At 48.7% G+C, this 15,947-nt stretch overlaps 1 long non-coding RNA gene across 1 annotated transcript; it reads left to right on the top strand.

Moving 5' to 3' along the window:
* The first annotated feature begins 8,320 nt into the window (after positions 1-8,320).
* Positions 8,321-15,463, top strand: LOC147096475 (uncharacterized). The gene is made up of 2 exons (XR_015074928.1): positions 8,321-9,907; positions 13,122-15,463. It is a non-coding gene; the product is annotated as an uncharacterized LOC147096475 (long non-coding RNA).
* The last annotated feature ends 484 nt before the right edge of the window (positions 15,464-15,947 follow it).

Genomic DNA, 15,947 nt, shown 5'->3' with positions numbered 1-15,947 from the left:
GGGGCAGTACTGAGGGAGCGCCGCACTGTCGGGGGGACAGTACTGAGGGAGCACCGCACTGTCAGAGGGTGAGTCCTGAGGGAGTGCCGCACTGTCGGAGGGTCAGTACTGAGGGAACGCCGCACAGTCGGAGGGGCAGTACTGAGGGAGCACCGCACTGTCAGAGGGGCAGCACTGAGGGAGCACTGCACTATCAGAGGGGCAGTACTGAGGGAGCGCTGCACTGTCGGAGAGATGGTACTGAGGGAGCACCGCACTGTCAGAGGGTGAGTCCTGAGGGAGTGCCGCACTGTCGGAGGGTCAGTACTGAGGGAACGCCGCACAGTCGGAGGGGCAGTACTGAGGGAGCACCGCACTATCAGAGGGGCAGTACTGAGGGAGCGCTGCACTGTCGGAGAGACGGTACTGAGTGAGCGCCGCACTGTCGGAGGGGCAGTACTGAGGGAGCGCTGCACTGTCGGAGGGGCAGTACTGAGGGAGCACCGCACTGTCGGAGGGTGAGTCCTGAGGGAGCACCGCACTGTCCGAGGGGCAGCACTGAGGGAGCACTGCACTGTCGGAGGGGATGCACAGACGGAGTGCTGTACTGTCGGAGGGTAAGTCCTGAGGGAGCGCCGCACTGTCGGAGGGGCAGTAATGAGGGAGCGCTGCACTGTCGGAGACATGGTACTGAGGGAGCGTTGCACTGTCGGAGAGATGGTACTGAGGGAGTGCTGCACTGTCGGAGGGGCAGTACTGAGAGAGCACTGCAATGTTGGAGGGGCAGTCCTGAGAGAGCGCAGCACTGTCGGAGACACGGTACTGAGGGAGCGTTGCACTGTCGGAGAGATGGTACTGAGGGAGTGCTGCACTGTCGGAGGGACAGTACTGAGGGAGCACCGCACTGTCAGAGGGTGACCCGAGCGAACGCTGCACTGTCGGAGGGACAGTACTGAGAGAGCACCGCACTGTCGGAGGGTGACTCCTGAGAGAGTGCTGCACTGTCGGAGAGACGGTACTGAGAGAGCGCTGCACTGTCGGAGGGGCAGTACTGAGGGAGCGCAGTACTGTCAGAGGGTGGCTACTGAAAGAGCACTGCACTGTCGGAGGGTCAGTACAGAGAGAGCGCTGAACTGTCGGAGAGACAGTACTGAGGGAGCGCTGCGCTGTCGGAGAGACGGTACTGAGAAAAACACAATAAGGCCAGAACAACACCAAATATGCAAAAAACTGGAAAAGCTCGAAATGGCCATAAAAGATAACCAAAACCCGCTAGATCCATAATAACAGAAAAAGAACTTTTTGAAAAACTCAAGGACCTGCGACCAGGAAAAGCTTGCGGGGCAGACGGCATACTAAGCGAGATGATTAAACACACAGACGATAAAATGAAACTGGCTATCCTAAAACTCTTCAACTTGGTTCTGAGTGTCGGTTATTTCCCTGATATCTGGAACAAAGGACTCATAATGCCCATATACAAAAGTGGGGACAAAGTCGATCCAAATAACTATCGAGGCATCTGTGTAAGCAGTAACCTGGGGAAGGTATTCTGTAGCATCATAAACAAAAGACTTATAAACTTCCTTGAGGAGCACAATGTCTTGAGTAAAAGCCAAATTAGATTCCTGCCAAACTACAGAACATCAGATCATATCTTTACCCTACAGACCCTAATTGACAAACACGTTCATCAAAACAAAAGCAAAATCTACGCGTGCTTTATAGATTTCCAGAAGGCTTTCAACTCCATCTGGCATGACGGTTTATTCCTGAAACTTATCGAAAGTGGGATAGGGGGAAAAACATATGATGTAATTAAATCAATGTATACAAACAACAAATGTGCAGTTAAAATTGGAGACAAACAAACAAAATACTTCCCACAGGGGCGGGGGGTGACGCAGGGCTCGCCAATCTCACTGACACTCTTCAATATTTACATAAATGAACTGGCAAAACTTCTTGAACAATCTACAGCACCCGGCCTCACCCTATATGAATCCAAAGTTAAATTCCTCCTCTATGCAGATGACCTGGTTCTGCTGTCACCAACTAAGGAGGGTCTACAGCAGAACTTGGATCTGCTGGAGTCGTACTGCCAGACTTGGGCCCTGACAATAAATCCCCAAAAAACCAAAGTCCTTGTGTTCCAGCAAAGATCCAGACATCAGGGACCCAAAATAAATTTCACACTAGGAACAACCAAAATTGAACAAACCACTAACTACACATACTTGGGCTTAAAAATCAGCTCTACGGGAAATTTCAAACTGGCTGTGAATGAACTGAAAGAGAAAGCAAGAAGGGCTTTCTATGCCATTAAAAAATCAATCCAAATAGAAATCCCAATTAGCATTTGGCTCAAAATTTTCAAATCAGTAATTGAACCAATTGCACTCTATGGCAGTGAGGTGTGGGGACCGCTAACACAACAAGAATTTGCAAAATGGGACAAACACCCAATTGAGATCCTACATGCAGAATTCTGTAAAAGTATCCTCCGGACTCAAAGGAAAACCATAAACAATGCATGCAGGGCAGAACTAGGCCAATATCCATTAATAATCACTATCCAAAAAAGAGCCACCAAATTTTGGAAACACCTAGAAATGAGCAACCCCTAATGCTATCATTACGAAGCCCTGAAATGCCAAGAGAGGACCATAAAGAAGAATACCCTCAGTCAACTAGTCCTGGGACTCAGTGAAGTAACTACTAACACTACTAACAATAACCAGCTCCAGGACAGTGACAGCGTAATACAAAGAATTCGACCCAACACAATCGTCGCTAAGCAAAAGGAAAAATATCTGTCATACTGGGCAGAAACAACAAAAACCCAAAGCAAACTCAATTGCTACTTGGCCCTAAACAGACAATACAACATAGCTGATTACCTGACCATGGGAAAAGATAGCAAACTGAGAAAAACCTTGACAATGTACAGACTTAGTGAACATAGCCTGGCGATCGAAAAAGGTAGACACAGGCAGACCCGGCTACCAAGAGAGGACAGGATATGCTCTCACTGCAGTCAGGGAGTGGTGGAGACAGAGATGCACTTCCTCACAGCTTGTAGAAAATATCAGGGCATAAGGGAGAATTTCTACCCAAAATTCACAAAAATATGCCCGGAATTCAGATATTTGAACGACGACCAAAAACTCCCATACCTACTAGGGGAAGAGAGAAATTGCGTAACACTAGCGGCACACTATGTTACAGCTTGCCATAAACAGAGGGACAACCAATAAATATAAGAAAAGGGTATATATAAATTATATGAAAATATATTTATACACTCAAGGATATATCTGTTTATACACTGTATGGATAGATCTGTATTTTTGTGAACAAACATGAATGTTTTCCGATGCTTTGGCAACATAAGATGTAACTTGTCATGCCAATAAAGCGATTTGAATTGAATTGAATTGAATTGACTCCTGAGAGAGCGCTGCACTGTCGGAGGGGCGGTACTGAGGGAGCGCTGCACTGTTGGAGGGGCAGCACTTTCAGAGGGTGACTCCTGGGAGAGCGCTGCACTGTTGGAGGGGCAGTACTGAGGGAGTGCTGCACTGTCGGAGAGACGGTACTGAGGGAGCGCCGCACTGTCGGAGGGGCAGTACTGAGGGAGCGCCGCACTGTCGGAGGGTGAGTCCTGAGGGAGCACCGCGCTGTCTGAGGGGCAGCACTGAGGGAGCACTGCACTGTCGGAGGGGTTGCACAGACGGAGTGCTGTACTGTCGGAGGGTAAGTCCTGAGGGAGCGCCGCACTGTCGGAGGGGCAGTACTGAGGGAGCGCTGCACTGTCGGAGGGGCAGTACTGAGGGAGCGCTGCACTGTCAGTGGGACAGTACTGAGGGAGCGCTGCACTGTCGGAGGGACAGTACTGAGGGAGCACCCCACTGTTGGAGGGGCAGTACTGAGGGAGCGCTGCACTGTCTGAGAGGCAGTACTGAGGGAGCGCTGCACTGTCGGAGAGACGGTACTGAGGGAGCACGGCAGTGTCGGAGGGACAGTACTGAGGGAGTGCCACACACTGTCGGAGGGGCAGTACTGAGAGAGCGCTGCAGTGTTGGAGGGGCAGTCCTGAGAGAGCGCTGCACTGTCGGAGAGACGGTACTGAGGGATCGCTGCACTGTCGGAGAGATGGTACAGAGGGAGCGCTGCACTGTCAGAGGGACAGTACTGAGGGAGCGCTGCACTGTCGGAGGGGAAGTACTGAGAGAGCACTGCAGTGTTGGAGGGGCAGTCCTGAGAGAGCGCAGCACTGTCGGAGACACGGTACTGAGGGAGCGTTGTACTGTCGGAGAGATGGTACTGAGGGAGCGCTGCACTGTCGGAGGGACAGTACTGAGGGAGCGCCGCACTGTCGGAGGGGCAGTACTGAGGGAGCGCTGCATTGTCTGAGGGGCAGTACTGAGGGAGCGCCGCACTGTCGGAGGGTGAGTCCTGAGTGAGCGCTGCACTGTCGGAGGGACAATACTGAGGGAGCGCCGCACTGTCTGAGGGACAGTACTGAGAGAGCACTGCACTGTCAGAGGGGCAGTACTGAGGGAGCGCTGCACTGATGGAGGGGCAGTACTGAGGGAGTGCCGCACTGTCGGAGGGGCAGTACCGAGGGAGTGCTGCACTGTCGGAGGGGCAGTACTGAGGGAGTGCTGCACTGTCAGAGGGGCAGTACTGAGGGAGTGCCGCACTGTCGGAGGGCAGTACTGAGGGAGTGCCGCACTGTCGGAGGGACAGTACTGAGAGAGCGCTGCACTGTCGGAGGGACAGTACTGAGAGAGCACTGCACTGTCGGAGGGACAGTACTGAGAGAGCGCTGCACTGTCGGAGAGACGGTACTGAGGGAGCGCTGCACTGTCGGAGGGACAGTACTGAGAGAGTGCTGTACTGTCGGAGGGACAGTACTGAGAGAGCACCGCACTTTCGGAGGGTGACTCCTGAGAGAGTGCTGCACTGTCGGAGAGACGGTACTGAGAGAGCGCTGCACTGTCGGAGGGGCAGTACTGAGGGAGTGCCGCAACGTCGGAGTGGCAGTACTGAGGGAGCGCCGCACTGTCGGAGGGGCAGTACTGAGGGAGTGCTACACTGTCGGAGGGGCAGTACTGAGGGAGCACCGTACTGTCGTAGGGGCAGTACTGAGGGAGTGCTGCACTGTCGGAGGGGCAGTACTGAGGGAGTGCTGCACTGTCAGAGGGGCAGTACTGAGGGAGTGCCGCACTGTCGGAGGGCAGTACTGAGGGAGTGCCGCATTGTCGGAGGGACAGTACTGAGAGAGCGCTGCACTGTCGGAGGGACAGTACTGAGAGAGCACTGCACTGTCGGAGAGACAGTACTGACAGAGCGGTGCACTGTCGGAGGGGCAGCACTGAGGGAGCGCTGCACTGTCGGAGGGGCAGTACTGAGGGAGTGCCGCACTGTCGGAGGGACAGTATTGAGTGAGTGCCACACTGTCGGAGGGGCAGTACTGAGGGAGCGCTGCACTGTCAGAGGGTCAGTACTGAGTGAGTGCCACACTGTCGGAGGGGCAGTACTGAGTGAGCACTGCACTGTCGGAGGGGCAGTGCTGAGTGAGCGCCGCACTGTTGGAGAGGCCGTACTGAGGGGTGGCCACACTGTCGGAGGGGCAGTACTGAGAGAGCGCTGCACTGTCGGTGGGACAGTACTGAGGGAGCACCGCATTGTCGGAGGGTGACTCCTGAGAGAGTGCTGCACTGTCGGAGAGACGGTACTGAGAGAGCGCTGCACTGTCGGAGGGGCAGTACTGAGGGAGTGCTGCACTGTCGGAGGGGCAGTACTGAGGGAGTGCTGCACTGTCGGAGGGACAGTACTGAGGGAGCGCCAGACTGTCGGAGGGTGAGCCCTGAGGGAGCGCTGCACTGTCGGAGGGACAATACTGAGGGAGCGCCGCACTGTCTGAGGGACAGTACTGAGAGAGCACCGCACTGTCAGAGGGTGACTCCTGAGTGAGTGCTGCACTGTCGGAGGGTCAGTACTGAGAGAGCGCTGCACGGTCGGAGAGACAGTCCTGAGGGAGCGCTGCACTGTTGAAGAGACGGTACTGAGAGAGCGCTGCACTGTCGGAGGGGCAGTACTTAGGGAGCGCTGCACTGTTGGAGGGGCAGCACTGAGGGAGCGCAGCACTGTCAGAGAGTGACTCCTGGGAGAGCGCCGCACTGTCAGAGGGACAGTACTGAGGGAGTGCTGCACTGTCGGAGGGACAGTACTGAGGGAGCACTGCACTGTTGGAGGGGCAGTACTGAGGGAGTGCTGCACCGTCGGAGGGGCAGTACCGAGGGAGTGCTGCACTGTCAGAGGGGCAGTACTGAGGGAGTGCCGCACTGTCAGAGGGCCATACTGAGGGAGTGCCGCACTGTCGGAGGGACAGTACTGAGAGAGCGCTGCACTGTCGGAGGGACAGTACTGAGAGAGCACGGCACTGTCGGAGGGACAGTACTGAGAGAGCGGTGCACTGTCAGAGGGACAGCACTGAGGGAGCGCTGCACTGTCGGAGGGGCAGTACTGAGGGAGTGCCGAACTGTCGGAGGGGCAGTACTGAGGGAGAGCCGCACTGTCGGAGGGACAGTACTGAGTGAGTGCCACACTGTCGGAGGGGCAGTACTGAGGGAGCGCTGCACTGTCAGAGGGTCAGTACTGAGTGAGTGCCACACTGTCGGTGGGGCAGTACTGAGTGAGCACCGCACTGTCGGAGGGGCAGTGCTGAGTGAGCGCCGCACTGTTGGAGGGGCAGTACTGAGAGAGTGCTGTACTGTCGGAGGGACAGTACTGAGAGAATGCTGCACTGTCGGAGGGATAGTACTGAGGGAGCACCGCACTTTTGGAGGGTGACTCCTGAGAGAGTGCTGCACTGTCGGAGGGACAGTACTGAGAGAGCGCTGCACTGTCGGAGGGACAGTACTGAGGGTTGCTGCACTGTCGGAGGGGCAGTACTGAGGGAGCGCAGCACTGTCGGAGGGGCAGCACTGAGGGAGCGCAGCACTGTCAGAGGGCGACTCCTCTGGGAGCGCTGCACTGTCGGAGGGCCAGTACTGAGGGTCGCTGCACTGTCGGAGGGGCAGCACTGAGGTAGCGCAGCAGTGTCGGAGGGCCAGCACTGAGGGAGTGCTGCACTGTCGGAGGGGCAGTACTGAGGGAGTGCTGCACGGTCGGAGGGACAGTACTGAGTGAGCGCCGCACTGTCGGAGGGGCAGTACTGAGGGAGTGCCGCAACGTCAGAGTGGCAGTACTGAGGGAGCACCGCACTGTCGGAGGGGCAGTACTGAGGGAGTGCTACACTGTCGGAGGGGCAGTACTGAGGGAGTGCTGCACTGTCGGAGGGGCAGTACTGAGGGAGCGCCGCACTGTCGTAGGGGCTGTACTGAGGGAGTGCTGCACTGTCGGAGGGGCAGTACTGAGGGAGCGCCGCACTGTCGGAGGGTGAGTCCTGAGGGAGCGCTACACTGTCGGAGGGACAATACTGAGGGAGCGCCGCTCTGTCGGAGGGACAGTACTGAAGGAGCGCCGCACTGTCGGAGGGTGACTCCTGAGAGAGCGCTGCACTGTCGGAGGGTCAGTACTGAGAGAGCGCTGCACTGTCGGAGGGGCAGCACTGAGGGAACGCAGAACTGTTGGAGGGGCAGCATTGAGGGAGCGCAGCACTGTCAGAGAGTGACTCCTGAGAGAGCGCTGCACTTTCTGAGGGGCAGTACTGAGGGAGTGCTGCACTGTTGGAGGGACAGTACTGAGGGAGTGCTGCACTGTCGGAGGGGCAGTACTGAGGGAGCGCTGCACTGTCGGAGGATCAGTACTGAGGGAGCGCTGCACTGTCGGAGGATCAGTACTGAGGGAGCGCTGCACTCTCGGAGGATCAGTACTGAGGGAGCGCTGCACTGTCGGAGGGGCAGTACTGAGGGAGCACCGCACTGTTGGAGGGACAGTACTGAGTGAGTGCCACACTGTCGGAGGGGCAGTACTGAGTGAGTGCCGCACTGTCGGAGGGACTGTACTGAGGGAGCACTGCACTGTCGGAGGGGCAGTACTGAGGGAGCGCCGCACTGTCGGAGGGGCAGTACTGAGGGAGCGCCGCACTGTCGGAGGGGCAGTACTGAGGGAGCGCTGCACTGTCGGAGGGGCAGTACTGAGGGAGCACCGCACTGTTGGAGGGACAGTACTGAGTGAGTGCCACACTGTCGGAGGGGCAGTACTGAGTGAGTGCCGCACTGTCGGAGGGGCAGTACTGAGTGAGCGCCGCACTGTTGGAGGGACTGTACTGAGGGAGCACTGCACTGTCGGAGGGTGAGTCCTGAGGGAGTGCTGCACTGTCGGAGGGGCAGTACTGAGGGAGTGCTGCACTGTCGGAGGGGCAGTACTGAGGGAGTGCTGCACTGTCGGAGGGTAAGTACTGAGGGAGTGCTGCAATGTGGATTCCTGATTCTATTCCGACAAGCTCCAATTCTCAGCGTCTCGCTGTTTGTTGACAAGGATCGGCTGGGATTTTCTCTCTTGCTCCTGCCACTTTTGGCGCCACTTCTCCCAGAGTCCTGCCGCTACCTGGAGCGATTCCGACTTCTGCATGTTCATAGAATAGTGCAGCATGGAAGGAGGCCATTCTGCTCGTCGGGATGAGCAAATGTGAAATAAAAGACCAGTATCGGGAATGGTGACCGTTGAAAGGGTTAAAAGCAAATCCTCTCAGTGTTTGAAATGCAAAGCAAACAAATTACAAAGGAAAGAGAAAGGGGTTATGTGTGAAATCACTAAGAGCTGAGGAGAAGCCAGGTGGCTAGATAAAATGTCTGCCCAGCTCAAGGACTTTATACAATGGAACCTTACAAGAATAAGGTAAGGCATAGCCACCAAGCTACACACAGCTAATGCTGAACTGTGAGAAAGATTTAATAAAATCAGCTAAACTTAAAGTAGTAACATAAAGAAACAAAATGGCTTGCGTAGATTATTAAAGAAACCTCAGCCTAGCAACTGTAGAACCAGACGTCATAACACAGGTGGCAGAGATAAGGAACAGAACAGAAAGAATGGGCTCAGTTACAAACGAGTTGTTGATACTGTAACCTATGACCTGCAGCCCAGTATTGCAGACCAAGAAGGGTCACGAGGGCCTAACCGCCAGAATCATTGCAGGGGAGGATTAATTAGCTATTGTATTGAAGGGGTTAAATTGAACCCTCTCAGAATTCGGACAGCCGAGGTGACCACTAATTAAGTGATGCCAGCAAAATTAAACTCAGAACAAAGGAGTGGGGTCATGTGAAAGTGAATAAGATAAGAAATATCACAATAAAAATTGACTTACGTAAAAAGGTGAAACTAAACAAAGAACAATGTGAGAAGCTTCTAAAAACCAAGATAGGACGCAGTTGTGGGACCAGACAGAATATGTGCGTTTTGCGTAAGCAATAAGGAATATGCTGCTTTAGCTAAAAATTGTAGACACTGCAGAATATAGGGGTCATGGGAATTTGACCTGTGACCAAAGGCATAGTAAGATGTAACTAACCTTTTTTAATACTGAACAGAATCCATATGTGATCAGGTGATTATTGTAATACAATGTGATCAGGTGATTATTGTAATACAATGTGATTGGATGAAAATAGAATAAAAAGCTGTACCAACCAAGAGAGAACGAGAAGGTGCTCGCACAGACCGCGGGGTCTAAGGCGCTTCTCCCAGAGCTCTGATAATAAACTGCATCTTTTTACTTTTACATGGTTTAGATGTGAATTTATTTTCACCACAACAAATTGGCGCTGCGAGCAGGGTACTTCGGAGCGGGAAGACCGCCTGCACCAGTGAACGGGGCGAGTAGTCAAATCTTGACCGTCCAGAAATTGGATCACTTGGAAGGGCGGTGTGACAGCGACGCAGTACCAAAAGAATCTGGTATCCGTGACGGGTGAGAGATGCAGTTTAAATAGTGGATAAGTTTAAATAGTGGATAAGTTCAAATAGTGGATAAGTTGATTGAAATCTGATGTGTTATTTCGGAATGTAAATGTCGCGAGGACCCATACTGAGCCGGAATTAAGAGGGCAATTGGGCCCCACATGAAGGCCAGAGTTAGTTGGGAATCCGAGACAGACTAAAAGTCTCTGTTGTGTTGCGTGACGTGACGTATGGTAATAATGTATTAACGGCTGCAAGTGAAATCACCTCTGAGAGCGAAATTAATGTGTTAATGGCTACAAGTGAGAAAAATAATTACCTCTGACAGCAGAATAGTTACAAGTCAGAACCGACATCACTGGTGGTGGATGAACGGTAGACCTCTGAGAATCAGATACTAGGGGAGGGCCGGAACGCGGTAAACTAGTATCAAAAAATAATACATTATTATGGCAGAAGGCGGAGGCCCAGAGTGGGGACCGCCGGGATCATTGAGTTGGCTCTATGCTGACGATCAGAAAGGTTTGATAGATAAAATGACAAAAGACGGATGGGATCCTTTGGGAAAACCAATAACACAACGAGAATGGTGGGAGAAGCAAAAGCAAAAGAAAATCAAAAAGGCAGGAATAATCCTAGTGCATCAATTAATGGTATTGACAAAAAAGGTTAAAACACAAGATTTGCTGAGTGAAAGGAACCTTAAAAAAATGCTGGAATTTCAGTTTGTGTGAAAGTTTTCCTGACTATGAATGTTTAAGAAGTTACAGTATTTCTTTTGTCTGATTAGATGTTCTTTAAAAGAAAGATTCTGTTAGGTGTGGTTTAGCTCCACCCACTTCTCTGTGTTAAAAGCATTTAAAAACTTTTGTCTTGTCTTGGATTTTGGAAGTTTTAAGAATGTGCGAATAAGATTGTGCCCCAAGAATTGAAAAAAAAACCTTTGAACTAATTTAAGTTAAGCTGGTGTGTAAAAACTGAGAAGAGCAACAAAAAGTTTGTTTAATAAAAGATTAAGTTTCAGTCTAAGATTTAACCTTGGAGTCACGGTTGCTATGGTGAAATCTTCTAAAGCAGTTTGATTTGATAAGAAAATATGACGTAATTTACTGTTTTCTGCAAGAATGTGCTATTTTGTTTTGTTTGTCTGTCCATAGTTTTACAAAAGATAAGCTTCTGCCTTAAAGTTACAGTTGCCAATGTGCTTGGAAGAAAATTAATTTGAATATTTACAAGATCTGGATTAAATTGGAGTTATGAGGTTAATTAACCTATTAAAACCAGACTTTCATTGTGGCCACGGTGAAATTTTGGTTGGTGTAAATTTGTGTAGACCGCATTGAATAAGATAACTCCGCTCCGCAAGAACATCCGATAGTTGCAGAGTTCCTTACAAAGACTTACTTAGCTTGTGAACTTTGCTCAATCCTGTCTTTCTTCACTGTCCATATTACCTCCGTGTTCGTGTTTAGTTAAAGTGTGAAAACACAACTGTCTTTCGATCAGGAAAGTGTTTTTTTTATTATTTACGTGAATTGACGCAGTTGCGTGCATTTGATAATGTTTTGCTCCACCTTCTTAAAAACCTGCAAAGGAGTTAACCCTTTCCACTGACAGCTGTTTAAGTTCACCAAGCAACAACTTTAGTATGAAATCTAAAGATATTGGACATTATTAAATTTAAGTTTCTTAATTTTAAGTTATTATTTCACCACAGTGACAGAGGGAAAATTAAGATTTGATAAATTAACCCCTTGGGCTCTAAGCAGAGTCACAATGGATTCCCTTCTTTCTTCTGTTATATGGAAGTTACCTTGTAAACTAATTGCAGCACTTCTGTCTCTAATGTTAAAAACATTGTGTAAGCTACCTAGCCTGAGAATCACTTGTTTCTGAAATTGGAAATGGAAGATAAATTGATAGAGATGAAATTGACATTGATAAAACCTGTCAGTTCAACTGTACTGCTATTTGGATTTTGGGATAATTTTGAAATGACAAAATGGACTCAAGCACAATATATTTGGTTACTTTTGGGAAAATAAAAGATCCTCTAAAAATAATGATAATAAAATGTGTTAATAACTTGGATCAAGTGAGAACATTTGATCTATGTTTTCTATCTTAAATATTGTGCTGGACAGTAAAGTTTTTCCAGGACTCGTGAATGAGATATGAATGGTAATTAAAGGAAAGTGATTAAGGGTGTACGATTGAAACAGGAGAATTTCACTACTGAGTGAGAACTTGCAAAATGCTCTCAGGCAGTTTAAAAGAGCAGAATGAAAATTCTCTTGCCTCCCTTCTAGCTGAGAAGGAAGATGCTTTACTTGAAAAAGTTGACAGGTTAAAGCAGTTTTCGGAAAACATTGAGAAAAGTCAGGCAACAATAGAGACCGTGGAAAAAGAAAAGTTGAATCTTGAGAATAACTTTAAGCAACAGATTATGCTTTTAGAGAGCCTAATAGCTGAGAAAACTGCATTAGTGAAAGCACAACTACAGGAAAGAGCACTTCAGGAGAAAGAAATGGAAGAGATTAATGTAGGGCTAGTTACTACCAAAAATCAGCTTGAAATCAAGCAGGCTGAAGTGGCCAGATTACAGGCAGAGGGCCAAGAGCTCAGGTCAAAGCTTAAATAGCAGCAAGTAAGACCTTGAAGAAGTATTCAGCCATTAGATGACTACAATCTTTCGATAAGATACCTGAAAGCCCGAGAAAGGCTTGTATCGGATGGCATGGGTGGCATGATATTGAGATACCGATATGAGTGTGCAACTGTGATTTGTTACATATGAGGTAATTGCCATCCAGGAATGTATGGTGAATTTGCACTGAAGAATGGGTCTCAGGCATGCTCAGTTACTTGACAACAGCAAAACATGAAATGGTTAATGTGGCTCAGGAGAGCGAGACAACTTTTAAAGCATATACTCCATCGAGAAACTATCTAATTAATGAAACAATCAGAATAGAGTTAAATACCTGTTAGAGGGATTGAAATTGAAGTTGAAGTGGAGAGTTACATGGAATCTGGATTGGGACAATTGAGGGCCAAGGAGAAATCATGTTTAGTAAGAATTATCCACAAGATGGATACGAGCAAAAAAGAGATCTGGAGAATCTTTTAAATCCATGATTTGTTGATTAGATGTTGAACTGTAATGTATTTGATATGATCGTAAGACTGAATTTAACTGTGACTGTAATAATTGTGTTTTGTAGGTAACAGAGCGTGGGGAAAAACCAGTACGAACCCAGTATGAGGTGATTTTAGTGGTGCTTCCTGTGTCACTACTACTGCAATTACCATGCTTTACGGGTCTAACAGGACCTGTCCCATCAACCAACACATTTTTAAGTATGAGCTACACAATTATGTGGCACAATTCAGATACTCGGATACGACATTCCCCTGTTGTTTGTGGGTTTCAGTGAGCTCATGATGCGACTGAACTCCTCCCTAAAGCATTTTTATGTTTTGGAGCAAGACAACTCGAGAATAGATATTGAAATTGACAGCATAAGGGACAACTCACATTGATGGGATATTGGGCTTAATACATCAGCACACCCTTAGGTTTGTATTATTTCACATGCTCTGGTAGTTATCCAACTTGTAATGATAGTGTATTTGATATATGTAACGTGTGTAGTAAGACTTTGATACATAAACCAATTGGGTACTCATGCCCATGACTGACAAGCACTAACAAATTAATTGAGCACACCAAAAGAGAAGATCCGAAGCGATGTAGAGGAGACCCCAGGCGGGGTAACATCATGAAAGATAGAAGAAACAGAGGATTTCCCAGGCGGGGCAGAATTGGAACACCGGAACAGTGAATTGAATTTGAGTAAGGGGTCAGAGGTTGCTCCTTCTCCTCAATGGAATGGACTGTAAGGAAGGGAGAAATCTTCAAGACTCCCTACTAACTAACGCCCAAGTTGAGAGAGCAATAAGAGCTGGCTAGATTAGTCAAGAGCCGATTGTGAGAAGTCAATAAAGAAATAGCTATTAGATTCAAAGATGGGTTTTAATTCTTAGACCAGGGACCGACAACAGGCAAGCGGAAAAAGATAGCATAAATGCCAGCAAGGTCGAATATCAAGCATCAAAAGACAAATAGAAATGATAAGGACTTATAATTGTCATTATAGTCGTAGTATTATTTTGTGTTATAATGACGGTTCTGAAAGCATGCTGTAGGGCAGCTGCGTCCCGAATAGTGCCGGTTGCTACAGTTGATATAATCAATATTGAGCCAGAAACCGAACAGCTAATGCTGGATAATGAACTGATAGCGATAGGAACATACATGTAATGTTCTTTGTTCATTTTCACAGACTACCACACCTAGCACAACAAGATAGACAGAGGGGAAAGACGAGCTTAGGTACTAAGTTTAAGCCATCAGTATAGGAGTAATCCCGGGGATGGTAAAAGTGGAAGAGAAGTTGGTATCCCGAGCCAAAGTTTAAATTTGGTGCGGGACCAACAGGAGGGATTGAAAGGGTTAAAAGCAAATCCTCTCAGTGTTTAAAATGCAAAGCAAACAAATTACAAAGGAAAGAGAAAGGGGTTATGTGCGAAATCACTAAGAGCTGAGGAGAAGCCAGGTGATGATAAAATGTCGGCCCAGCTCAAGGACTTTATACAATGGAACCTTACAAGAATAAGGTAAGGCATAGCCACCAAGCTACACACAGCTAATGCTGAACTGTGAGAAAGATTTAATAAAATCAGCTAAACTTAAAGTAGTAACATAAAGAAACAAAATGGCTTGCGTAGATTATTAAAGAAACCTCAGCCTAGCAACTGTAGAACCAGACGTCATAACACAGGTGGCAGAGATAAGGAACAGAACAGAAAGAATGGGCTCAGTTACAAACGAGTTGTTGATACTGTAACCTATGACCTGCAGCCCAGTATTGCAGACCAAGAAGGGTCACGAGGGCCTAACCGCCAGAATCATTGCAGGGGAGGATTAATTAGCTATTGTATTGAAGGGGTTAAATTGAACGCTCTCAGAATTCGGACAACCGAGGTGACCACTAATTAAGTGATGCCAGCAAAATTAAACTCAGAACAAAGGAGTGGGGTCATGTGAAAGTGAATAAGATAAGAAATATCACAATAAAAATTGACTTACGTAAAAAGGTGAAACTAAACAAAGAACAATGTGAGAAGCTTCTAAAAACCAAGATAGGACGCAGTTGTGGGACCAGACAGAATATGTGCGTTTTGCGTAAGCAATAAGGAATATGCTGCTTTAGCTAAAAATTGTAGACACAGCAGAATATAGGGGTCATGGGAATTTGACCTGTAACCAAAGGCATAGTAAGATGTAACTAACCTTTTTTAATACTGAACAGAATCCATATGTGATCAGGTGATTATTGTAATACAATATGATCAGGTGATTATTGTAATGCAATGTGATTGGATGAAAATAGAATAAAAAGCTGTACCAACCAAGAGAGAACGAGAAGGTGCTCACACAGACCGCGGGGTCTAAGGCGCTTCTCCCAGAGCTCTGATAATAAACTGCATCTTTTTACTTTTACATGGTTTAGATGTGAATTTATTTTCACCACAACACCGTGAAACTATCGCATTGTCGTAAAAGCCCATCTGGTTCATTATTGACCTGTAGGGAAGGAAATCTGCCGTCCTTACCCGGTCTGGCCTACATGTGACTCCAGACACACAGCAACGAGGTTGACAATTAACTGCCCTCTGAAATCGCCTAGCAAGCCACTCAAATCAAGGCAATTAGGAATGGGCAATAAATGCTGGCCTCGCCAGCGGCGCCGACATCCTGAGATTGTATGAAGAAAAGGAACCCACAGCTGGTCCCCGGATAGGAACCCACAGCTGACCCCGGATAGGAACACACAGCAGGTCCCCGGATAGGAACACACAGCAGGTCCCCGGATAGGAACACACAGCTGGTCCCGGATAGGAACACACAGCTGGTCCCCGGATAGGAACACACAGCTGGTCCCTGATAGGAACACACAGCTGGTCCCGGATAGGAACACACAGCT

The sequence above is a fragment of the Somniosus microcephalus genome, unplaced genomic scaffold, assembly GCF_052327205.1.
Source record: "Somniosus microcephalus isolate GS21.2 unplaced genomic scaffold, FLI_Smic_1.0 unresolved_chr1, whole genome shotgun sequence".
Lineage (NCBI taxonomy): Eukaryota > Metazoa > Chordata > Chondrichthyes > Squaliformes > Somniosidae > Somniosus > Somniosus microcephalus.
The sequence above is the reverse complement of the archived record's forward strand: the minus strand, read 5'-3'. Positions and strand labels throughout refer to the sequence as shown.